General features: G+C 41.8%; 1 protein-coding gene and 1 long non-coding RNA gene across 3 annotated transcripts in view; one reads left to right on the plus strand and one right to left on the minus strand.

The window, feature by feature from the left end:
• The window catches only part of LOC140739830 (uncharacterized), an 83,938-nt gene that overhangs the window by 53,753 nt on the left and 5,065 nt on the right, over nucleotides 1-25,120 (minus strand). The window contains exons 2-3 of one of the 2 annotated variants that reach the window (XR_012101761.1): nucleotides 21,495-21,648; nucleotides 16,635-16,878 (exon numbers count right to left, since the gene is read on the minus strand). The exons of the other annotated variant lie outside the window; for it this stretch is intronic. This is a non-coding gene — a long non-coding RNA (uncharacterized lncRNA). Of the gene's footprint in view, nucleotides 1-16,634; nucleotides 16,879-21,494; nucleotides 21,649-25,120 lie in introns of those variants that run through there. 2 annotated transcript variants of the gene reach the window in all.
• Nucleotides 13,729-25,120, plus strand: part of LOC140739829 (semaphorin-4E-like) — a 146,182-nt gene continuing 134,790 nt past the window's right edge. Inside the window, exon 1 of the mRNA XM_073068411.1 lies at nucleotides 13,729-13,750. The gene's annotated coding sequence lies outside the window, so the exon portion shown is untranslated. The remainder of the gene's footprint in view (nucleotides 13,751-25,120) is intronic.

Raw genomic sequence — 25,120 nt, forward strand, 5'->3', positions numbered from 1 at the left:
TACCTTCACTGCCTCCTCTAAGTACTGAAATTCCCATTCTTACCATCCATGCCTCTCTTATGACACGCCTTAAAACTCACATCTTTGGTGATCTGACTCAGGTGGCAGTCCCTTTTTGATAACAATCCACTGGTGTGCCTTGTGTCACATTAATATGATTATTGATGGTATATAAAGGTAAGTAGAAGTTGTGCTGGCGATTTACTTTCAAAATCAGAATCAGAATCAGGTTTAACATCGCCAGCATATGTCGTGAAATTTGTTAACTTAGCAGCAGCGGTACAATGCAATACAAGATAATATAGAAAAAATAAGTAAATCAATTACAGTAAGTGTGTATATATATATATGTGTGTGTGTGTGTGTGCCTGCGCGCATTAAATCATTAAATTAAAAATAGGGCAATAACAGAAATAATAAAAATGAGGTAGTGTTCATGGGTTCAATGCCCATTTAGAAATCAGATGGAAGAGGTGAAGAAGCTGTTCCTGAATCGCTGAGTGTGTGCGTTCAAGTTTCTGTACCTCCTTCCTGATGGTAACAGTGAGAAGAGGGCATGTCCTGGGTGATGAGGGCCCTTACTGACAGATGCCGCCTTTCTCCGGCACCGCTTCTTGAAGTTGTCTTGGATACTACGGAGGCTAGTACCCAAGATGGAACTGACTAGATTACAACTTTCTGTAGCTTCTTTCAATAGATGGACCTGAGTCTATGATATCACATGATTTAGGTTGACACTTTAATATAGTACTGCATGTTCAAAGGAGTTGCTTCTTGGTAGAATGGGTTATGATTCACCAATAGACAACTGAAAGATTCATAACTTTGGTGATGACACAGAACACAAAAGAGAAAGACCTCATTTAATGAATCCACCAAGTAATATCCCATGAGCTTAGTCTGGTTCTTTGACCCGAGCATTCAAGCTCTGCCTGGTTTATAGTCTTCAAGGACCAGTGCTATAATAATTTGGTCTGTATAATTAGTATGCAAGACAAGCTTTTCACTATCTCCTTTGTAGCTTTTGACTACAGCGCAGCATTCAACACTTCATCCCCTCAAAACTAATTAATAAGCTTCAAGTCCTAGGTCTCAATACCTCTGATGCAACTGGATCCTCGATCTCCCCTCACTTGCAGATGCCAGTCAGTTCGAATTGGCAACATCTCCTCCACAGTCTCCCTCAGCACTGGTGCACCACAAGGTGTGTGCTTGAACCCCTGTTCTACTTATGGCTCTAGGACTATATACAGCTCCAATGCCAACAACACCACTGTTTCAGGCCGAATCAAAGATGGTAATGAATCAGTATATAGGAGGGAGATTGAAAATCTGGCTGAGTGGCTCCACAGCAACAACCTCTCACTCAATGTCATCAAGACCAAGGAGATGATGATTGACTTCAGGTGGAGCAAACCGGAAGCCCTCAGCACAGGTACACGACAAGGTTGTGTGTTTAGCCCCCTGCTCTACTCGCTTTATACTAATGACTCTAAAGGCTGATTTATACTTCTGCGTAGTAGCCTAGGCCGCAGCCTTCGTAAGCGGCCTGCGCCGTTGTGAGCATTTATGCCTGTGTGTTGGTGAGTCTGCGTCGCTCTGCAATTCACCGCCAAAACGCTAGCTGGCGGTGCGGCTTCTAATGGCGACTGAGCGCATCATGTTGGAGTTGGAGCTAATAAATGTTGAACAAGGGTTACTTTTATTGAAGTTACTGCAACACAGAAAAGAGAGAAGACGTCGGAGGAGATGGTATGTAGACCATTGAATGGATTAAGGCAGAAGGAGGGTGAATTAAGGAATATATGGTAGAAATAGATCAATTGGAAAAAGAAATTACAAAATTATAAAAAGAATCTCAAAGATATATGACAGAAGAAAAACGAAGACAACTTGTTAATAAGAAGCTACAATATAATACACTTCAGACATACTGAACAGAAAAAGCAATTATGAGAACTAAACAGAGATATTATGAACTAGGTGAAAGATCACACAAGATTCTTGCTTGGCAGTTAAAAACAGGCCAGGCTTCCAAAACGATAAATGCAATTAGAACAAGTGTAAATAAAATTACTTATAAACCTTTAGAAATCAATGAAACTTTAAAAAAAATTTTATTCTGAATTGTATCAATCAGAATCACAAAATGATATTGTTGAGATAGAAAGGTTTTTAAATCACAAATAACTCTCCCAAAATTGAATTCGGAAGAACAGAAGGGATTAGATGTGCCTTTCACATTAAAAGAGGTCGAAGAAGCTCTAGGATCACTTCAGAGTAATAAATCTCCAGGAGAAGATGGTTTTCCGCCTGAATTTTACAAAAAGTTTAAAGATTTATTAATTCCTCCTTTTATGGAGCTAATACACCAAGCGGAAAGAACGCATAAACTTCCAGAATCTTTTTCGACGGCTATTTTAATAGTATTGCCAAAAAAAGTCAGAGATCTTTTAAAGCCAACATCATATAGACCTATTTCTTTGTTGAACACGGACTATAAAATAATAGCAAAGATTTTATCTAATAGATTATCTAAATACTTACCAAAATTAATATACATGGATCAAACAGGATTTATTAAAAATAGACAATCGGCAGATAATGTAACTCAGTTACTTAGCATAATTCATTTGGCAGAAAAGAGGGAAGAAATGAGTGTGGCAGTTGCTTTGGATGCAGAAAAAGCATTTGATAGATTGGAATGGGATTTTTTATTTAAGGTATTGGAAAAATATGGATTAGGAGTATCTTTTATAAAATGGATTAAAACCTTAAATACTAACCCCAAAGCTAAAGTGGTGACAAATGGCCAAATTTTAACATCATTTCAGTTAACAAGGTCAACTAGACAAGGTTGTCCATTATCACCTGCTTTATTTGTGTTGGCGATAGAACCATTAGTTGAATTAATTAGAACGGACTCAGATATTATGGGTTTCAAAGTTAATCAGGAGGAATATAAGATTAACTTATTTGCTGATGATGTTCTGATTTATCTAACTAACCCATTGCATTCGTTGCGTAAATTATCTTCTAGATTGGAAGAATATGGGAAAATATCAGGGTACAAAATAAATTGGGATAAAAGTGAAATTCTGCCCCTTACTAAAGGAGACTATAGTCAATGTCGATTAATAACTCAATTTAGATGGCCAATAAATGGTATAAAGTATTTAGGTATAAGAGTTGATAATGATATAAAGAATTTATATAAACTAAATTATTAGCCATTATTGAAAAAAATTCAAGAGGATCTTGACAAATGGATGATGTTACCAATAACATTAGTAGGTAGAGTCAATGCTGTAAAAATGAATATATTCCCTAGATTACAATATTTATTCCAAACACTACCAATACAATTACCGCAGAAGTTTTTTCAAGAGTTGAATAAATATGTGAGGAAGTTCCTTTGGAAAGGTAAAATGTCAAGAATATCGTTGGAAAAATTGACATGGAAATTTGACCTGGGCGGGTTACAATTACCAAATTTTAAGAATTATTACAAAGCAAATCAACTTAGATTTATTGCATCTTTTTTTGATGAAGATAAACCAGCATGGATTAGAATAGAATTAGATAAAATAGGAGAAAATATACCAGAAGATTTTATATATAAATGGGAATCTAAATGGATATGGGAAAAGAAAGAATCTCCTATACTAAAACATTTGATTGATTAATGGAATAAGATAAATGTTGATGATGAGATAAAGAAATCTTTATTAGCAAAGAGACCTTTAATTCAAAATAAACTTATTCCTTTTACAATGAATAATCAACTTTTATACAACTGGTTTCACAAAGGGATTAGATATATAGGAGACTGTTTTGAAGGAGGTATATTAATGTCATTTGACCAATTAAAGAATAAATACAAAATATCAAATAACACTCTTTTCTGTTATTTCCAATTAAGGGCTTATTTAAGAGATAAACTGGGTCAAACAATGTTATTGCTGAAACCTAATGAAATAGAAACTTTAATTCATAAAGGAAAAATTAAAAAAATTATTCCTGGTATGTATAATTTGATTCAAAAACAGGCAATTAAACAAGGAATTCATAAGTCAAGACAAAAATGGGAAACTGATTTGAATATTAAAATTGATGGAACAAGTTGGTCAAGATTATGTCTTGACAGTATGACAAATACAATAAATGTTCGACTAAGATTAGTACAATATAACTTTTTACATCAATTATATATTACACCACAAAAAATAAATAGATTAAACTCAAATTTATCTGATCAATATTTTCGATGTAATCAAGAAATTGGTACTTTTTTACACTCTACTTGGTCTTGTTTTAAAATTCAACCTTTTTGGACAAATTTAAGAGTTTTACTGGAACAAATTATTGGAATACAACTTCCACATAATCCAACATTATTTTTGAAGGGATAAAATCGATAAAATTGAAATCCAAATTGAATAAATATCAGAAAGAATTCATAAAAATTGCATTGGCAGTAGCCAAAAAGGCTATTGCAGTTACTTAAGTATAGATTGTTGGAAGAATGAAATTTTTAGCTACATTCCACTTGAAAAAATTACTTATAATTTAAGAGATAAATATGAAATATTTCTGAAAATTTGGTGCCCTTATTTACAAAAGATAGGATTAAGTATATAGGTGCTCCGAAGATAAAATTATTAGTTACCTGGGGAAAGAAATAAATATACATATTAAAGCTATTATGAACTCTGTGGAGCATGTGGGGATCTCCCGATATCCAGGCATTCTTTCTTTCTTTCTTTCTTTTTTCTTCTCTTTTTTTTCCTACAGGGATATGTTAGGGGGGAGGGGTTAAGGGGAGGGGGGAAGGGTTGATAAATTTTTTTCTTTCTGTAACCTATTTGAAAATCCAATAAAAAAAATTTATAAAAAAAAACTTTGACAAACTTCTATACTTGCACGGTGGTGAGTATGTTGACTGGCTGCATCACAGCCTGGTATGGAAACACCAATGCTTTTGAATGGAAAATCCTATAAAAAATAATGGAAAACCGCCCAGTCCATCCCACCATTGAGCACATCTATACAGAATACTGTCGCTGGAAAGCAGCATCTATCATCAAAGACCCCCCAACATTCTGGGCATGCTCTGTTCTCAATGCTGCCATCAGAAAGAAGGTACAGGAGCCAGCGGACCCATACTACTAGGTTCAGACACAGTTATTGCCCCTCTTGAACCAGAGGAGATAACTTTACTGAACTTCACTCGCCCCATCACAGAACTGTTCCCATAACCTATGGACACAGGTGGTGGATAGTCGTTTGAGCAGCCGGTGCACATCACAGGACCTGGTTATGCGACCACTGACGCCAGGCAGACAACCTCTGAAGAGTATTGATAACGGCTGGGGTCACCCATCTTGATAAGACACTGCCCAGAAGAAGGCAATAGCAAACAACTTCTGCAGAAAAATTTACCAAGAACAATCACAGTCATGAGACCACGATTGCCTACATCATACAATATGGAACATATTGATGACTGTAAGAGGTCCAGGATTTCACTCTGTACAGTAATGAAGGGATGATTGCTCCTTAGGCCAAATGTTCTATACTTTCCAGACAGAGTCACACTGCAATGGGCATGAGTGGGAACCCTGGAATACTCAATACTCTTCCTTTTCCTTGACTAACTGGCACTGGGGCAGTTGGAATGAGCTAGCTACAATCCCTGATGAGTGACTCCACTGCAGTAAGAAGTTATTCAGCTCAACAAATCTACAATCAGTCTTGCCAAAGGGTTTCGGCCTGAAACGTCAACTGTACTTTCTTCCATAGATCTTGCCTGGCCTGCTGAGTTCCTCCAGCGTTTTGTGTGTGTGTTGCTCGGATTACCAGCATCTGCAGATCTTCTCTTGTTTGTGATACAATCTACCCCTAGTGCTCTTCATATCATACACCCTTTCGAAGAATGTACTCAGCTTAGACTGAACCCGTGGCAATTTAGACTACACCCTAGCCTGAGCTCAGTATGCTGGTAACCTGTGGGTGTGCATCTATCTTAATTCTTAAACTGCAGTTGTCAACCGTAGTATTTTCTTGATTGTGATTTCAAACAGGAATTTGACTCATTGGTAGAGGATTACAAAAGACTGCATGCTTCCTCTCACATAGTTGAGTAGCCCACATTCATGCCCACTCTGCCCTCATCCCTTCTCTCCACACCAGAGTCAAATTATCAAAGTATGTATAAATTATACAACCTTGAGCTGCTTACAGGCAGCTGCAAAGCAAGAAACCCAAAAGAACCCAATTAAAAAAAGACTAACACCCAAGGTGCAGAGAAAGAGGAAAAGCACAAATCATGCAAGTAGAAACGAGCAACAACATTCCAAACCAAATTGAGTCCATAGACCTGATTCACCGAAGCAGCCAGAGTAGGCCCAAAAGCCTCAATCTCAGTTTATCACGTAGCGGGGCAAATCACCACGAAGCTCGCAGACACAAAGCATGTAGCAGCGGGAGCAGTCTCACAGCCTCAACAACATGAGCAGAGGAGTGAACATCACGGGAGAGTGAGCAAAGTTGGCCCGACCTTCACCTCCGGACCTGATATCCTACCTTTCCAGTCTATCTGGGCTGGCATTTAAATTGTCCAAACACTGGGTAGTACCCTGCACTAGGACTCGGGATTAACCATCACAGTGATAAACTCTGGGCCTAGACCTTACTGCCCACTGATACACTCTGGGTCTAGATCTCAGCACCCAGCGATACACTCTGGGCCTAAACCTCACCGCCCAGGCGAAAGCCATTCTTTACCTCTCCAAATCGCCTCTGCGCTTTGTTCAGGTAGATGGACATCAAAGCTCCTCCACCTCGATTCCTCTCCAGATCTCTCACTCCAACTTCATCTCCAACAGCAACACTGTCCCCATCTTCAAAACTGTCTGGAACATGTTACGCTCTGACTTTACAATGCACCAGCACAGCTCATCCCTCAAATCAGCCCCACCTCCGCTCACCTCTTCATTGTTTGCGGTGATAGTAGCGCCATCTTAAACTGCCATTTCCAACCATTTTTGTTACTGCATAAGAACTATTCCTTGTTCCTCTCTCTTGTCTTCCAAATGTCACCATCATCCCCATTGCCTTCTGTTGCACCAACCTGAGAACGTGCTGAAGATCCAACATGTCCTTTGTTGTCTTTTTATAAAGCCAGGACATTGGCATTTTTCTAGATAACACACTGAAGCTCTTTCAATCTAGAATGATGCATTCACTGCTCACAAAGCTGCTTCCTCACATTGGAGTGATAAAACATAGCCTGCAAAACATAAGTGCAAGAGATCCTTAAAAGTCTTGAGCAAAACTCACAAAATGCTGGAGGAATTTAGCAAGTCAGGCGGCATCTGCAGAGGGGGAATTAACAGTCAACAATTCAGGCTTATGAGTCCTGATGAAGGGTCTCGATCTGAAACGTCGACTGTTTATTCCCCTCCACAGATGCTGCCTGACTTGTTGAGCTCTCCCGACATTTTGTGTGTGTTTCTGGCAGGAGTGCTCAGTTCAGTCTGCAAGTGTGACCTTTACTTGCTATCCCACTCCCACATTGTTGGGAGGCACAGTGGCAAATTCACTGCCAAACAGCACCAGGGACCTGGCTTCAATTATGATACTGGGTGCTGTCTGCATGGAGTTTGCACGTTCTCCCTGTGATCCAGGTGATCCAGTTTCCTCTCTTGTCCTAAAGACATGCAGGTTGGGAAGTTAACTGGTTCCTGTAAGTTACTCATACTTTGTAGGCAAGTGGCAGAATGGTGGCTTAGTGGTTAGCACAATGCCTTACAGTACAAGCAACCCAAGTTCAATTCCTGCCGCTGCCAGTAAGGAGTTTGTACATTTTATCTGTGATCGCGTGGGTTTCCTCCGGGTACTCTGGTTTCCTCCCACAGTCTAGATCCATACTGATCAGTAGGTTAATCAGTAGGTCATTGCGTGATTAGGCTCGGATTAAATCGGGGGATTGCTTGGCAACATGACTCAAGGGCCAGAGGGTCATCTCCATGCTGTATCTCGATAATAACAATCTGGGGGTAGCTCAGGAGAATTTTAAAGAAAACATTGGATTAATGTAGGATTAGCATAAATGGGTGGCTGATGATGGGTTTGGACTCGAAGGGCATTTTTCTTTGCTGTATGGCTCTATGACCTCCCTTGTCTCTAAGTTTGACTTCTTACTCCATTCCACTGTTATTCATTATCAACTTGAGGTACATTTGCTGGTCAGACGCTTTGCAAACTTACTGAATCAATATTAAAGTTCAGCAGTTTCACATTCTGAACCTGTTGTTCTCACTTGCTCTTCTATGGTTGCACCTTTTATGTTACATTACACATATTTCACTAACATTACCTTGCTTCATCACTATCTATGACATTTAATCTTTCCTTGTGCATCTTCTGTGCTTTTCTCCCTTAATCCCTTTCTTTGCATTTTAAAGTTTCTTTCATTTCACTTTCTTTTTGATGCCAGGTCATAGAACATAGAACATAGAATAGTACAGCACGTTACAGGCCCTTCGGCCCACAATGTTGTGCCGACCCTCAAACCCTGCCTCCCATATAACCCCAACCTTAACCATCTGTAGCCCATTTTCTTTCCTCAGGTGCTGAAGGGCCTACTCAGTATTTCCAAAGGCTTATTGCTTTTATTTCAGGTTTTCATCTTGGCACTGTTGCATTGTCTGTCCAAAGTCCTGACAAGATGCTTTCTTAGCACACGTTGGCTTCTAAGGTGCTATTTTTTAGATATAGATTTAGAAATGCAGCACAGTAACAGGCCCCTCTGGCCCGACAAACCCATGCCACCCAGTTACACCCATGAGCCCAATTAACCTACTAACCTGTACGTCTTTGGAACATGGGAGGAAACCGGAGCACCCGGAGGAAACCCACGTGGTCACGGAGAGAACGTACACACTCCTTACAGACAGTGGTGAGAATCGAACCCAGGTGGCCGGTGCTGTAATCGTGTTATACTAACTGCCATGCTGCTGTGCCGACCAGCAGCTGCAAAGCTCTCTACAAGATCTCTGACCTGTGTCTGGGCTTTGAGGGAAGGGCGTTGCCATTTATAGTCTGATCCGAGAATGGTATTCTTTAGGATCTTTATTTCCTTCCACACAGAGGAAGCATTTACCCTGAACAGATCTCCATGGCAACCAAATTGGGATGCATTACCTCTGCAGTTCTGTTCTCATTTCAAAACAAGAAGCTGATGCAGTCCTCAGCCTCCATCGCCTTTCTGTGCAGCACCTTCCCCAAAGTGCTATCCAATTGCAGCCAACCCTCGCAGTGTACATCTGATCTTTCACTTAAATAAAATATAAAATCGGTATGACTCCCACCAGAAAATTACTCGTGAGTGGCAGCAGGACAGGAGAGCCCGCAGGCCCGAACCATCTGCACTGGAACCTGGGCAAACAGCAAATCGAGGAGGAGGCCCAGGCCCTGATGGGTAGGACAAGGCAGGTGTACGATCGCGATGGCTCACTCGACCCGGCCGAGGTGACCTACGAGAATATGCTGAAGGAACTGGCCGACATCGAGGTAAAGCACATAGGTGGTGGGGAGCCATTGATGAATGGGGTCTGTGGGAAGTGGATGGCTCGGGGACTGTAACATCCTAGGATTCAATTAATTGACTCATTCATTATTTTGCAGTGACATCACTGCAATCAAAACATCAGCAGGTCCCTTGATTAGTAAACCTGCACTTATTAGCTTCTGTTTATTAAGCGGGTGCTGCATCTTTAAATTTTATTAGGGATTGCACAACTCCCACTGTTATCTGGGACCTGCTGGCTGCAAGGCTTGGTTTAAGCATGTACTGTACTGTGGTAGCATTCCGAAGGGAATTGGACACATTCCTGGGAAAGGAGCTTCAGAGTGTTTTGGAATTCATGGAACGTGCAGATGTGGCCAAGCTGATGGTAGTCCCACCTCTTCATGAGAAGTCTGTGGGTGTAAGTTCCACTCCTGAGGGTTGAATGCAAAATTCTTTGTTATATTGTTAGAAGTGTATTCTTTTGGATCGGCCAGGCCCTGTGTAGCCTTTATCATGGGTGTGAAAGGATTCATAATACTCATTTTGAAGGTAGCAAGTGAGTCCACTCTGCTGCCTCTCAATTTGATTCCCAGGTTCGATATGAATTTGATTCTTGGTAGCTGACTAGGCGAGATTTTTACATAAGACCACAACGCATACTGTAGGAGAAGCATTAGGCCATTTGGCCCATTGAGTCTGTTCCATCCTTCAGTCATGGCTGATTTATGATCCCTCTCAACCCCATTCTGCTGCCTTCTCCACATAATCATTGACACCTTTATTCATGAAGAATCTGTCAATCTCCACTTTAAATATACCCAATGATTAAGATGCGTAGGTAGCTTGGATTCAGAACTAGCTTGCCTATATGAGACAGAGAGTGGTGGTGGAAGCACGTGACTCTGATTGGAGGTCTGTGACCATCAGCGTTCCGCAGGGATCGTTGCTGCAGGCTCTGTCATCTGAGATGCATAAAAATAGCTTGGGTTAAATGGGCGGATTAGTAATCTTGAAGACGGCACAAGGATCGGTGGAATCGTGGACAGTAGAGGATCCAGCAGCTACAGGTGTGGGCAGAGAAATGGCAGTTGGAGTTTAATCCGAGCAAGTGTCAGGTGTTGTGCATGTAATGTCAGGGGAAATATTGTTCCCCTCCGCGCCTTGTGGCACATCGGACAGCAACCTTCCCATTTCTTTAGCATTTAGCTGCGTTTCATGAGGCTGAGTTGCCCAGCCCAGCACGGATGGGAAGCGTGCGAGAAGCCGGCCGGATTCGAACCCAGGACCATTCACTTCGAATTCCGGTGCGGATGCCACTACACCACCGGCTGGCCGGTGTTAGTAAAAAGCGTACGGTTAATGGCAGGAGCCTTAACAGCTCGGATGTGCCGAGAGATCTTGGGGTCTGCGCCCGTAGCTCCCTGAAAGTTATCACACACCGAGAAAGGTTGATAAAGAAGGCCCGTGGCACGCTTGCCTTTATCGGTGAGGACAGTGATAAGGAGAGTCAGGAACAAGAGAACATCTGCAGATGCTGCAAATCCGAGCAACACTCACAAAATGCCAGAAGATTCTCGGCCCGAAACGCCGACTGTGCTCTTTTCCACAGAAGGGTCTTACAGCCATATAAAACTCTGGTTAGGCCGCACTTGGGAATCTTCTGCAATCCTTGACACCCCAATACATAAATAATGTGGAGGCATTAGAAAGAGTACGGAAGAGATTTACTAGAATGCTGCCTTGATTGGAGCTTATCAGCTGTAGGAGAATTTGGACAAAATTATGAGGCATATAGAGCACAGACAGAACCTTTTCCCCATGGTGGAAGTGTTAGATTTCTAGTAGAGGGCAGGTATTTAAGGTTATAATGAGAAAGTTCGAAGGAGATGGGCAGGACAAGACCTTTTTACACAGAGCGGTACATGCCAAGAATGGACAGACAGGGGTGGTAGTGTAGAAACAGTTATGATAGAGGCTTGTGTTGACACGTGGCCAAGTGGTTAAGGCGTTCGTCTAGTGATCTGAAGGTCACTATTTCGAGCCTTGGCTGAGGCTGCGTGTGTGCCCTTGAGCAAGGCATTTAACCACACATTGCTCTGCGACGACACCCTAATGCCCTTCCCTTGGACAACATCGGTGGCGTGGAGAGGGCAGACTTGTAACTTGGGCAACTGCCGGCCTTCCATAAAAAAAATACCAGGCTTGCACCCTGGAAACTTTCCAAAGCACAAATTCATGGCCTATCGAGACTAACGGAGGCCTACAAAGATAAACACATGAATATGCAGGGTGGGTGGATCTGCATCATGCGCAGGCAGAAGGGATTCGGTTTCAGACATCATGAACCAAAGGCTCTGATCCTGCACTGTGCTGATCTAGATTCAAAATCCTCTTCTGTGACTGTAATTTTGTTCGAAGTTGAACTTGTGAAATAGCACTGTATCACTTGCATGTTATTATTGTTGATGACTGTGTGACCACTCGCCGACCTTCAGAGCAAGTGGGGGAGGTCTTTTTTTACGTAGACCACCATTCTTCACGTTCAGGGTGACTGTGTGTGCATCTTCAAACTGTTTGGTGCTGTTAAACCTCATCTCGTTCTCCCTGATATTCAATCACACCAATACCGGGAATTAATTGCAGGGATTCCAGGAAATAAGGTTAAGAGAATTGGAACAAACAAAATTCCTTTCCAGGTAGCTGATGATGAGTTGAATGGTTTCTGTCTGGCATATAAACACAAAATAAAGAGCAGGAACTTGGCAAGTTGTCCCCTGCTTATCCAGTGAAACATGCTGTTTGTACAAACCCTGAAATTCAGACCATTCCAAGCCGTGGAATTCAATGACTAATTTTGGAATAAATTCCAAGTTTTGGGAGACAAAGATTTCTGATTTAGACTTGCATAGCTCGTACATAAGAACAAAAGAAATAGTTGCAGGAGCTGGCCACACGAGCCCTGAGTTTACTGCTCAGATTTTGCTTGGCCATGCCTTCACTTCCTGCCGAGTTCCTGCTACTCTATTTTCCTTTTAGACTTCCTCTGGAATAGAAATATGATTTCACTATCTTCTCTGACAAGCCCCTCGGAAATGTTTCAATCAGTTTTTCATTTTTTTTCCAAATTTCAGTAATATACTCAAAGCAGAAAGGGTATGGTCCTAATGAAGGCAAATAAGATTAGTGAGGATGAGGCTGGCACCATGGTGGCGTAGCTGTTAGCATGAAGCCATTACAGCTCGGGGCGTTTCCAAGTTCAGACTCCAATTCCGGCACCATTTTGTAAGGAGTCTGTATCTCCTGCCTGTGGAACAGATGCTTCAGTTCCTCCCACAGTCCAAAGATATACTGGGTAGGTTAACTGGTCAAATTAAACTGTTCTGTGATTAGGTTAGGGTTAATCGGGTTGTTGGGGGGTTACTGGGGTGGCATGGCTCAAAGGGCCAGAAGGGCCTATCACTAAATAAATAGATAGATAGGTAAATAAGTAAAGGATTGGCCAGAGGGACTGTTCCTGTGCTGTAGGGTTCTGTAAATAGAAGCCAAAACTTCCCCAGACTTTTCACAGGAATCAACCTCCTTCCTCTAGGCACAGACCTAGTGAAACTTCTTGGAAATGCTTCTAATTCAAAGGGTTCTCTCCTGAAGTAGGGAACCAGAACTGTACACAGAACTCCTGGTATGGATTCACCAAGACCTCCTTAATTCTGTACTCAATCCCCCTTTTAAAGTGCGGAATAACATTGCAATCCATCTGTCTGTTTATCGTATGAGAGCTGGTTCTCTTTCCATGGTCTCTCAGCTGATGTGAACCTCCGAAAGCATTGCAGTTAGTGCTGATGTTTGCAAATACCAGCTGAAACTTATTTTTGAAACAATCCTTAGCACACTTCTGTAGAGGTGAATGTTTAGCTGGCTGCTGCCAGCTCTGTTACTTAATGATTAATTTCTAGTGGGGTTGTTGTTATTCATGTGATGCCTGGAGAACATTAGTCACGTGGGAACTCAGCACCGACTGCCACTGAAACAACTTGTGCAAGACTGGAAGATAATCTTGTGACATTTTAAACTGGGTTATACTGAATAGGTGAAACCAGAGGCTGGGCATTTAACTTTAACGTTATTTTACACACGTGAACCAGATGGACTTCCACTCAGGATCAGAACAAGAGTCAGGTTTGTTGTCACTGACATGTGTCATGAACTTTGTTGTTTTGCTGCAGCAGTACAGGGCACTGCATAAAATATACCATGAACTACAATAAAATGCATAAAACTAATTAAATAAGTGTTGGCGCGTGGCCTAGTGGATAAGGCATCGGTCTAGTGATCTGAAGGTCACTGGTTCGAGCCTCAGCTGAGGCAGCGCGTTGTGTCCTTGAGCAAGGCACTTAACCACACATTGCTGTGCCACGACACCGGTGCCAAGCTGCTTGGGTCCTAATGCCCTTCTCTTGGACAACATCGGTGGCGTGGAGAGGGGAAGGCCTGCAGCTTGGGCAACTGCCGGTCTCCCATACAACCCTGCCCAGGCCTGCGCCCTGGAAACCTTCCAAGGTGCTAATCCATGGTCTCGTGGACTAACGGATGCCTAAAAACAATATCTGTAACCAGAACTAAAGAATAAAGAGACTTTAAAAAAACTAATTAAATAAGTAATGCAAAAAGAGAGCTGATGGTGAAGTAGTGTTCATGGTCCGATCAGAAATCTGATGGTGGAGACGAAGAGCTATTCCTAAAATGCTGATTGTGTGTTTTAAAGGCTCCTGTACCTATTCTCTGAAAGTAGTAATGAAAAGGGGGGGGCACATCCTGAATAGTGGGGGTCCTTGATGATGGATGCTGCCTTTCTGAGACATCGCTTCTTGAAGGTGGTCTTGATGTTGGGGAGGCTAGTGGCCATGTTGGAGCTGGTTGAGTTCCAGTCCTGTGCAGAGGCCCCTTCAAACAGATTTATTGCTTAGTAGTCAGATGAGCTTCCTCAGTCCAACTAGAAATAACGGTGTTTGATCAATACAGGTAAATTTCCCGAGAGTGCCGACAAACACAATCAAACACCGGGTCAGTACATGTAATAGTGGGTTAAATAACCAAATGCTAGGTTAAAGATATTGGTTTTAAGGATAGGAATGGTGAACCATTTTGAGACTGTGTGGCAAAATTGGTAATAATCTTCTAAAAAGTTCTCTGTATGTCATCAACACACACAAAATGCTGGTGGAACACAGCAGGCCAGGCAGCATCTATAGGGAGAAGCGCTGTCGACGTTTTGGGCCGTGACCCTTCGTCAGGACTCGGCCTGAAGCGTCGACAGTGCATCTCCCTATAGATGCTGCCTGGCCTGCTGTGTTCCACCAGCATTTTGTGTGTGTTGCTTGAATCTCCAGCATCTGCAGATTTCCTCATGTTTGCTCTGTATACCATGGTAATTTTGAGCTGAGAATTAATCAATGAATTAATAACAATAATTATGGACTTTTTAAAGAAAACAGGTGAGTCCTGTGGCTTATTTACATGTATTCATTATTTTACTATTAATAAAAGTATAAAAGATTGAAATAAATAAAACATTTTAAAAAACCTATTCAAAAATGATTAATATTAATCTTTTGAAAAGACAATAAAAACATAATTTGTAAATAGTATTGTTATTTCTTTCTTATTTCTTTTCTCTGTCAGAAAGGAAAGGAAGTGTTTCGGAACATAAGATGCATAGTGCTTTATCACCTTTTTTAATCATGCCAGATCTTTCAACTCCACCAGTCTTAAAAATCTCTGCTACTTCTCCTATCATTTGAACGTTTTTATTTATTTGTTGGAGTATTGGACATTTTGACAAGCTGAAAAGTGTCAATGCAATTTTAAAATATCTCACTGATAAAGTTAAATTACATTTTTCTAATATGAATAAAATAAGTGCATTGCAAAAATTTAAGTATTCATGGAGGCACTAAACAACATATCGTATTTATCTTTATTATCAGTGAATAACCAGTGTTCACTCACTGAAGCACCATCAATAACTCTCGGAGACATGAGGCGAGAGATAGGCTTTTATTAGCTGGAAGAGAGAGCACTATCAGCAGCAAGAGACCATCACACAACATCCTGGAGACTGAGGGAGGAGCAGTGCCTCCAATCGCCTTTATACAGGGGTCTGTGGGAGGAGCCACAGGAGCAGTCAGCAGGGGGTCTGTGGGAGGAGCCACAGGAGCAGTCAGCAGGCGGGGGCATGTCCAGACAGGTATATGTAGTTCACCACACTCACAAAAGACAGAAGAAAAAATATAAACAGAACAAAGCCAATGCCAGTGAGCCCATCCATTTACTATCCAAATACTGATGTGTACACCAGGTCCACAAGGATTACAAAATGTATCATCCGTTGTCACGTGTTCTCACAATTGTCTAGCTGGCGCTAGGCCGGCCTGAGGCATTTTCTGTGAATAAATTCTCTGTTCTTGGGTTGTAAAGAAAAACTTGCTCCCACATTTGGCAGTAAAGATAATTATCATTTATCTTTTTATTAAGGGTGGGGTTTAATCGGGGTGGCACTGCATTACACGTGCCAACAAAATTCTTGTGCTTGGGGTCGATCCTATGGCCATTGCGACTTCGACGGCACAGAACTACTGCGCCACACCAATGGTGTTTGGGACCGCCTGGTGAAGGAAGTCATTGAAATAAAACTCGAGGAAAATAATTTTAACAAAGACAAAGGTCTCGCTCTAAATAAGAACTGGAATTAGATTGTAAACAAGGTGGGATAACGGAAACCTGATTGGATGAGGGCTAGCCAATCAGGAGGGACGAACAGCGGGGGTATAAATACCACTGGAGTAGACATGCTGAGCCTCTACTCGCTGGAATTTAGAGGAGTTAGAGTTAATGTCCAGCATATAACATTTTGATAAAGTGTGTCAGGGTAAATGCTGAGCGGATACTTCCTCTATGAGGGAATTTTAAACCATGGTATAACCTCAGGCGAAAAAGTCCCCCATTTAAAACTGAGATAAGGGGGAATTTCTTCTCTCTGATATTTCTGAATCTTAGAGTCCTGTACCCCATTCAAGGCTGTGACAGATAGACTTTTAGTCCATAAAGGACTTGAGGAATATGGGGAACAGGCAGGAAAATGCTGTGCTTGAGTCCTGAAGAAGGGTCTCGGCCTGAAACATCGACTCCTTACTTTTTTCCGTAGACGGTGCCTGGCCTGTTGAGCAGTTTGTGTGCGTTGCTTTGGATTTTTAGCATCTGCAGATTTTGTCATGTTAGAGTTCAGTTTGACCGAGTGGTCTGGCAGCCTAAAAGGTGAGAATTGTTCTTTGAGCAGGACAGAACTTGATCCTGGTTGACAGACAGAATCTACAAAAGGATGGCACTGGGTATTCTGTAACCTAGGGGAATACACTTTTATCCCCATCATTGTTGTGTGAGAATCTCAGCAATCCTATTAACCTTGTCATCTGATTAAAGAGTACCTTTCCAGTCAGCAATTGCTTTATTTTTCATTAACAGTGCACCTGGTGATGAGCTCAACTACAACATTGATTAGAATCAGGACAGCCTGTTCTCAAACTCTATCATGACCTTGTATTCCTGGAAGAGATCCTAAAACTGTAATATTTGAATATCATGTAGTTTCATTTTGCTGACTTTTTAAGGAAAATATAACCCATGCAAAGAACTTTTCCCTATCTATTCTTATACAGAAAATATCTTACACACAGGAAGATGGGAACCCCTATAATCTCAGGTGTCACTTAGTTTACACATCATTTCAATCAGGGTGTATATTCCTGTTCTTGGTCATATCGTGGAGAATTGTTGAAGTTCCTTCTGCACATGAAGAATACTCCTTACCTCTTTCTCACATATCAATAAATACTGGCCTTGCCAGCAACATCCACACCTTGACAGTGATTTTTTAAAACTTTCTGTTTAGAAGATTTGACAATCATTAATTTCTTCCGAACAGGGAAATCTAGGAATTTCATCTTGGCATGTCCTATAGGTCAGAATTTCCCCATACCAGTTCCCTGCTGTTGTATGCTTAATAATCATCTCCAAATCTACAGCTAGGGCACACTACAGGGATCTCCTTTACACTAGCCATCAATGGCGTCGGTGTTGAAATAATGTCTCTTGGGCTATATAAAGACTTGGAATCACAGTCATGTGGACATCAAATTGTGATAATATAAATCATGAAACACAACACGTAGACCTGGTATTATTTGCGACCTGAATTGCATGCAAATTGACCAGGGATTTAATTGTAACACAAAATAACTTTCAATGTGGGATACAGCTAGGCACTTTATGAAAATGTAAAAAGTCAATGGCTACAATATTTATACGGCTTCAACAGATTTAAACCCTTTGCATCACCGGTGGGGTGGTATGATAGTGTAGTGGTTAGCACAATGCCTTACCATACTGGGTTCAATTCCCACCACTGCCTGTAAGGAGTTTGTACGTTCTCCCAATGTGTGGGTTTCCTCCAGGTGCTCTGGTTTCCTCCCACAGTCCAAAGACATAAGTTGGTAGATTAATTGGTCATTGTAAGTTGTCCCGTGATTAGGCTAGGGTTAAATCAGGGGTTGCTGGGCGGTGGGGCTCGAAGAGTCATAAGGGCCTATTTTGCGCTGAATCTCAAGAAATAAAAACTAAATAAATACCAGAATAGACAACTAGAAAATAGTATTTGTATCAGTTGACTAACTTTGTATTAGGGTTCACTAATGCATCTAATTCAGTACATTCTCGAAGAAACATTCTAGCTATTTTGAGCCAATATACCTCTCTGAAAGATACATATAATGTACCTATATCAGAATGAATAGCTTTGTATCCTCAATATTAAATTAAAGTCAACTAGTATGTGGCCAGTGCAGCTTTCAAGCATTTATATTGGTTCATCGTTCGCCATAAAACGTGAGCATTCCTTCACTGTGGAATTAATCCGCACAAACTGAAAGTCACACACAAAATACTGGAGAAGGGACTCAGCCCGAAACATCAGCTGTTTCCATAGATGCTGCCTGGCCTGCTGAGATCCCCCAGCATCCACAGATTTTCTTTTGTTTGTCGCAGGTTTGGCTGCTGGTCTTGCACTGACTGGACTATTTTTGGCAACTGATAAAATCATCCAGCATTCTGACTTGCGATGGGACCGTTCTAAGAGTCCGTCTCCAGCATAAGAGAAAAGTCAGTCTGACCAGGCCTTCACACTGTGATAACATGTCCATTAAGCAGAAGGAGGAAGGGATGAGGTCTGTTTTCGTCTCTGGAGTTCAGTCTAAGTTCACTGGAGATTCTCAGAAATGCATGCAACGTCTTGACAAATTTATTCTAGCTGTCAAGAGGAATACTGATCTTCCCCAGATCTTGTTTCATATTCAGTGAATGTGTAGTGTTCATCTACCCTAAGGCATGTCGTGCACAGACCACAGTATTAGGTATGCAGTTTTTAGGGATTAATATTACTGTTTACCAGTAGGTGAAGGCTATTGGTCTCCAAGATCGCCTGTACGGACTGTAGTCAATTGTCATGAGGACTTGGCAGTTAGCAATATCCTGGTCTTGAGTTGTATTGAAAATTATGTTCAGACAGGACTTGCTTTTTCAAATTGGGTCATAATGTGCTTAAACAACATTCTTGATGTCCTCACTTGGAAAAGTTAATTATTCCAGTAAGCTTGCAAAGTAAGACTGACTTCGGCAATGCACTAAATGTTTATTAGGCCGTGATACCTTAGCCAAGAACAACAACAAAAAGAGAGACACCTTATATTCCGTATGGGCAGCCTCCAATCTGATGGTGTGAATATCGATTTCTCCTTCCGGTTAAAAAAATTCCCTCCCCCTCCCCTCTTCTTCTATTTCCCACTCTGGCCTCTTACCTCTCTCCTCCTCACTTGCCTATCAGCTCCCCCTTGGTAATCCTCCTCCTTCCCTTTCTCCCATGGTTCTCTCTCCTCCCCCGGTAGATTCCTTCCTCTCCAGCCCTTTACTTTTCCCACCCACTTGGTTTCATCTATCACCTTCTGGCTTTTCTCCTTCCCCACCCCCACCCCCGACCCGCCATCTTTTTATTCTGGCATTTTCCCCCTTTCTTTACAGTCCTGAAGAAGGGTCTCAGCCTGAAACATCCACCCTTTATTCATTTCCGTAGAAGCTGACTGACTTGCTGAGTTCCTCCACCGTTTCGCGTGTGCTGCTTTGGAGTTTCAGCATCTGCAGAATTTGTTGCGCTTAACAAAAATATTATAACTGGATTTTCCTCCCATATTTATGTGATCTCCCCGCGAAACATCCGCTTATTCTAAACATGGTAGGTAGCATGTCCCATTTTCTTGCTAAGATGTTCCCCTTAAGTTTTGTTATTACACTCATCAATGACTATCTTATACTTTTCACTCCAGTTTTGGCCCTTCACTGCATGAAAACATCCTCTCTATGTCTAATTTTTGAAAGGATCTCCAGGCTGTCCAGCATTTCCTTTTGGTTATAATTCAGTTAATTATTCTCCTGTCCTAAGACCGATAATTAAAATGATTGGCATACAGAACAGCAGAAAATCTGTTGGAGGGACCCTGTTGAGCTGCGAATGAGTGAGTTGCGGAGATTTTAGGTCAAGGCTCCGCGTCAGAACTGAGAGCGGAGGGAGGAGATAATCAGTGTAAAGTGGAGGGGAGGAATGGTGAGATAGAAGCCAGAGGTGATTGACGGGCTGTGGCAGTGGGGGTGTGGTTGGATAGTGGGCAAATTAAGCCAGGTAGGTGAGATGGAGAAGTGACGTTGGGAGACTGAGGCTGGTGGAGGCAGAGAAGAAATAAAAAGGAAAGATGGAGGCAGAAGGTGGGAAGGGAGGATGGAGGAGATCACAGCTGCCAGAGGTTCATTAGCAGGAGCACAAAGGTTGCCAACTGGAATCGGAGAGGTAAGGAGGGTGCTATCAGGCAAAACCAGGACAAGATAGCGGGGGTGGGGGGTGAAATGTGTGGGTGGTAGGTGGATGGAACCAGGAGGGGGAAAGGAAAGGAAGAGGGTATTTAGGGGCTACAGAGGGATTTGGGGGGGGTGGGGGTGGAGAAAAGTACATCACTCCACCCTCAGCCGTGATGCAAGCCAAAATATTGACAATCCTCACAGATTCTGCTTGACCAGCTGAATTTCTCCAGCAAATTGTTGCTACAGATTCCAGCTTCTGCGATCTCTTGTGCCTCCAACGTGGAGTCCTGCTGCTCCTTCCCAAATCCCACTGTCCCGGGTACTCTGTGGATGATACAAACTCCTGGAATACCAAGGACTTCTGGCAACAGTCTGCAAAACAGTGCTGAGAGCAATTGACTAAAGTTCACGAGGAGGGTAGCAAGGTGTTCAACAGAGTTCACTATTTCAGTCCAGTGTGTGTGCTAGACCTTACCTTCAGCAAGGGAACTGGCAGTTGCTGTGGGTCACTGATTCCAGGGAGTGACGTGGGTGAACCTTGTCAACTACCATCAATGTCACTGCACTCACAGCTAACTAGTGCCTTGACTCGGAGCCTATAGTTTGAGCTGCTCTAGGGATATTGGTAACAACCAGCCACTACTACATTCAGCCAGTCCCTGTGTGTAAATTCTCCTTGACCCAGTGAAGGAATTGCCAGAGGGAGAAGAAACATAAACAGAAACATAATAAAACAGCTTGTTCTGGTGATGACCCAATCAGAAATTAGCATTTTATTTGAAAGCATAAACTTGTTTTGAGAGTAACAGAGTTGAACATTCGAGATAAAACCATCATTTGTTACCACCGTCAATTTTCTCATCCAAACTCTCAACTCCACCTCTCTCTCCGCAGCCCCGGGGCAACTGCTGTGAATTAGTGGGATTACAGTCACTTGTGTGTTAGTCAAGGTGATCTAGCTTACCCTGGGAAAACGCTCTGCATGTGAACCCAGACATGAGTGCTGTTGGCGAGTTTCACTGTGGCTATCACAATGACCAAGCACCACTGTACCTCTTCCAGACGTGCACATCTGCAGGTTGCTGAAACAGCTGGATCAGAAGTAGAAAATGGAGAGGCTGGAAATAGACAACAGGTCAGGCAGCATCTGTGGAGAGGGAACTGGCTTATATTTCAGGTTAGCAGAACCAAATTAAAAATGCTGGAATACAAAATGCTGAAGCGACATGTGGAATACTGCAAACAATATTGGTTTTACTTTAGTAAGAATATCGGTATGTTGAAAGCATTTTAGAGAAGGTTTACTAAACAGATACCTGGTATGGGCAAGTTGTCCTGTGAGGAAAGATTGGACAGGCTCAGTTGGTATCTGCTGGACATTAGGAAAGTTTGAGTAGCTTGATTGAAATACATAGTGAAACATATAATTTTAAGCTAAGTGGAGGAAGTGTAGGAGGGATGTCACAGGTAAGCTTTTTACACAGAGAGAGGTGAGAGAGAGTGTTGAACACCCCGTTTACATCTAACGTTTTATCTTGCGTGTGTCCTTCTCTCGTTCATTTCCATCCATCCTGCATCTTTTCTGCTGGGTAGAACCGGGTACATTCGGGACATTGAAGATACTTTCAGATAGGCACATGGATGATAAAAAAAGTGAAGGTCTATGTAGGAGGGAAAGGTGGATTGATCTTAGAGTAGGTTAAAAGGTCAGCATGACATCATGAGCCAAAGAACATTGCAAGGTTCTATGTTCCTGATGAGTTTTGATAGGTGATGGAAAAGAGATTTTGTGGAAGAACCCGGAATGAGGAGTCACTTTATGGAAATAATATTTAAGAGACAGTTGTGGTGATTTTTTTTCTTTCTCAAAGGGTCATGAGTCTTCGAGTTCTACCTCAAAGGATGCTGTGGGTAGAGTTTTCGATATTTTTAAAATATTAGATAGACAATTCATAAGCACTGGAACTGAAGGTTTATTATGGTTAGATGGAAATGCGAAGTGAAGTTACACTAAGATGAACCACTAGACCCCTTGATCCACAGCTGGGTACTTCTCCAAAGAACTCCAGTAAATTGGGCAAACATGATATCCCTTTCATGTTGACTGATTACCTTGAATATTCCAAGTCCCATTTCCCTACAACAGATGATAGGCTAACTGGCCTTGTTTCCTGCTTTCTATCCCCAGCTCTTTTTGAATAAAGGAGTTACACTTGTTATAGATAAGTGATAACATTGTGCAGACCAACATATAAAATAAGCACTAAATCTATTCACAAGGAATGTCTTCACCAAAATAGTAGTGGGAAGGTGAAGGTTGCTCCCAGTAGGAGCTATTGCAGTGATTTCTATGAATATATTCAGTGGGGTGCTAAATGCACAAAGAACAGAAATAGGAATAGAAGGGGTATGATTGTGGTGTAAAATGAAGAAGGGTGAAAAAACATAAATATGGACAAAGACATGCTGAGATGAACAGCCTGCTCCCACAGTTAAATAATAAAGTATACTGTCGGAGATGTAGAATGGGATTTGTGGTGGTGGAAGGGAGGGGTGTGGCGATATGACGATCTATTAATGGTGAAGTACATGATGCATTGCAGCAGAGCAGAGCAACTTGGCAGTTAGAATTGGGAATACAAGTGAAAGAGAATGTTGGCCAGACTCCATCATTAATTATAGTGGCATTAACCCAACCCAGTGCCAGCACTGAGCTACAGGTGGATCCTGTTTAAGCTACAATTAGTCACACTGGAAGACACAATGTATTTCAGAGATTGAGTTCCAGGTCAGTGCTGACCTATGAATTACTGTCTGCACACTAAGTATATCAATTGCCCAGTGATGGGTTGCCTAATAGATCTTAAGGTTTATTTAATAACTTGCCTTACATGGAAGCATGAAGAACACGGGAGTACTCTGTCTACCCTACCAACTGCATTTGTGCTTCTTCATGCAAGGAACCTATTGGTTTGGAGGACTGCAGCCAAGACTGGATGCTTGGTGTTTGTCAAAAAAAAACCTGCGGCATTGTGAAATGACTGATCAGTCATTAGCTAAATGCGCCATGTTGATTACCTTGTATATTCATGATGTTAGGGACAAAATTTTGAAAGGAACAGATGGGGGCGACAGTAAAGAACACTGTCAGGTGTAATAGTGGCCATTGAAGACCAATCTTTTGGAGCAAAGTTCAGAGTCAAGTAAACTCAGCCAGTTCCATCATGGACGCAGCCCTCCCATCGTCAAGGACATCTTCAAAAGATGATGCCTCAAGAAAGAAGCATCCATCATTAAGGATATTCATCATCTAGAACATGCCTTCTCACTACTACAATCAGGGAGGAGATGCACTGCCTGGAGACCCACATTCAACCTTTCAGGAACAGCTTCTTCCCCTTTGCCATTAGATTTCTGAATGGTCTATGAACCCATGAACACATCTCACAATTCCTCTTTTTCACTGTTTATTTATTGTAACTTATAGTAATTTGTTTTGCCTGCGTGGTACTGCTGCCACAAAGCACCAAATTTCATGACTAATGTCGGTGACTATCACAAGTCCTGGTTATGTGACCACTGACCCCAGCAGACAATCTCTGAAGAGTATTGATGATGGCTGGGGTCACCCATCTTGTAAAGACACTGACCAGAAGAAGGTAACGGCAAAGGACTTCTGTAGAAAAATTTGCCAAGAAGAATTGTGGTCATGGAAAGACCATGAACGCCCACATCATATGCCACAGCACGTAACTAACAAACGAATGTCAGTGACAATAAACATGATTCTCACCCTGGGAACACATGGGCACAAATTAGTAAAAATTGGAAGCAAGCTGTCTAAAATAGGAAATTAAGAAAAAATGCTAGGCTGAGATATTAAGGGATATGGGGGAAGAATATAAGTGGATAGTAGTATATGACTTGAGGGGCTAAATGGGTGACTAGCCCATTAAAGTTACCAAATGCTTGCACGTTCTAGGACATGCCCATATAAATTAGAACACCACATTATGCATTAAAGGATGGAAGTGACAAAGATCTGCATTTCCCAACACAGTGCTTCACAACCAATGATGCATTTTAAAGTTTGGTTGCTGTTGTAATAAAGGAACCACAGGAAATAAAACCACAGGATGCTGGAGAAACTCAGCAAATTAGGTAGAGTCCTGCTGACCATCTTCACTTATTTTGTTTTTAGTTCAGAATTCCAACATCAGCATTTTCTTTTGCTTTTCCAAGGGCTTCCAAGAAATAATTTGCCTGCAGCAAACTTGCCTGTACAGCAGTTAGTTGAAGGATAAACAACATTTTGACTAGTTGTAAAAAATATATATTTTCCTAAGAACCCCATACCTTTTGATAGATCCATTGATCTTTAGTACCTGAGAGAAAAGTCGGCTAATCCGAAATATGGCACCTCTGACAATGCAGCCCTCCTCCAGAACTGCACTATAATCTCAGCATAGATCTTCATGCTTCAATTGTAATGAAGGAGCTTTGCTATAATATGCGAGTTACATTCCTAAGAAACCTTCATTAAAACCTCATTATAGCAGAACAGGTTGTAGTTGCCTCCAAAGCACAGAT

The sequence above is a fragment of the Hemitrygon akajei genome, chromosome 16, assembly GCF_048418815.1.
Source record: "Hemitrygon akajei chromosome 16, sHemAka1.3, whole genome shotgun sequence".
In the NCBI taxonomy this organism is placed as follows: Eukaryota; Metazoa; Chordata; class Chondrichthyes; order Myliobatiformes; family Dasyatidae; genus Hemitrygon; species Hemitrygon akajei.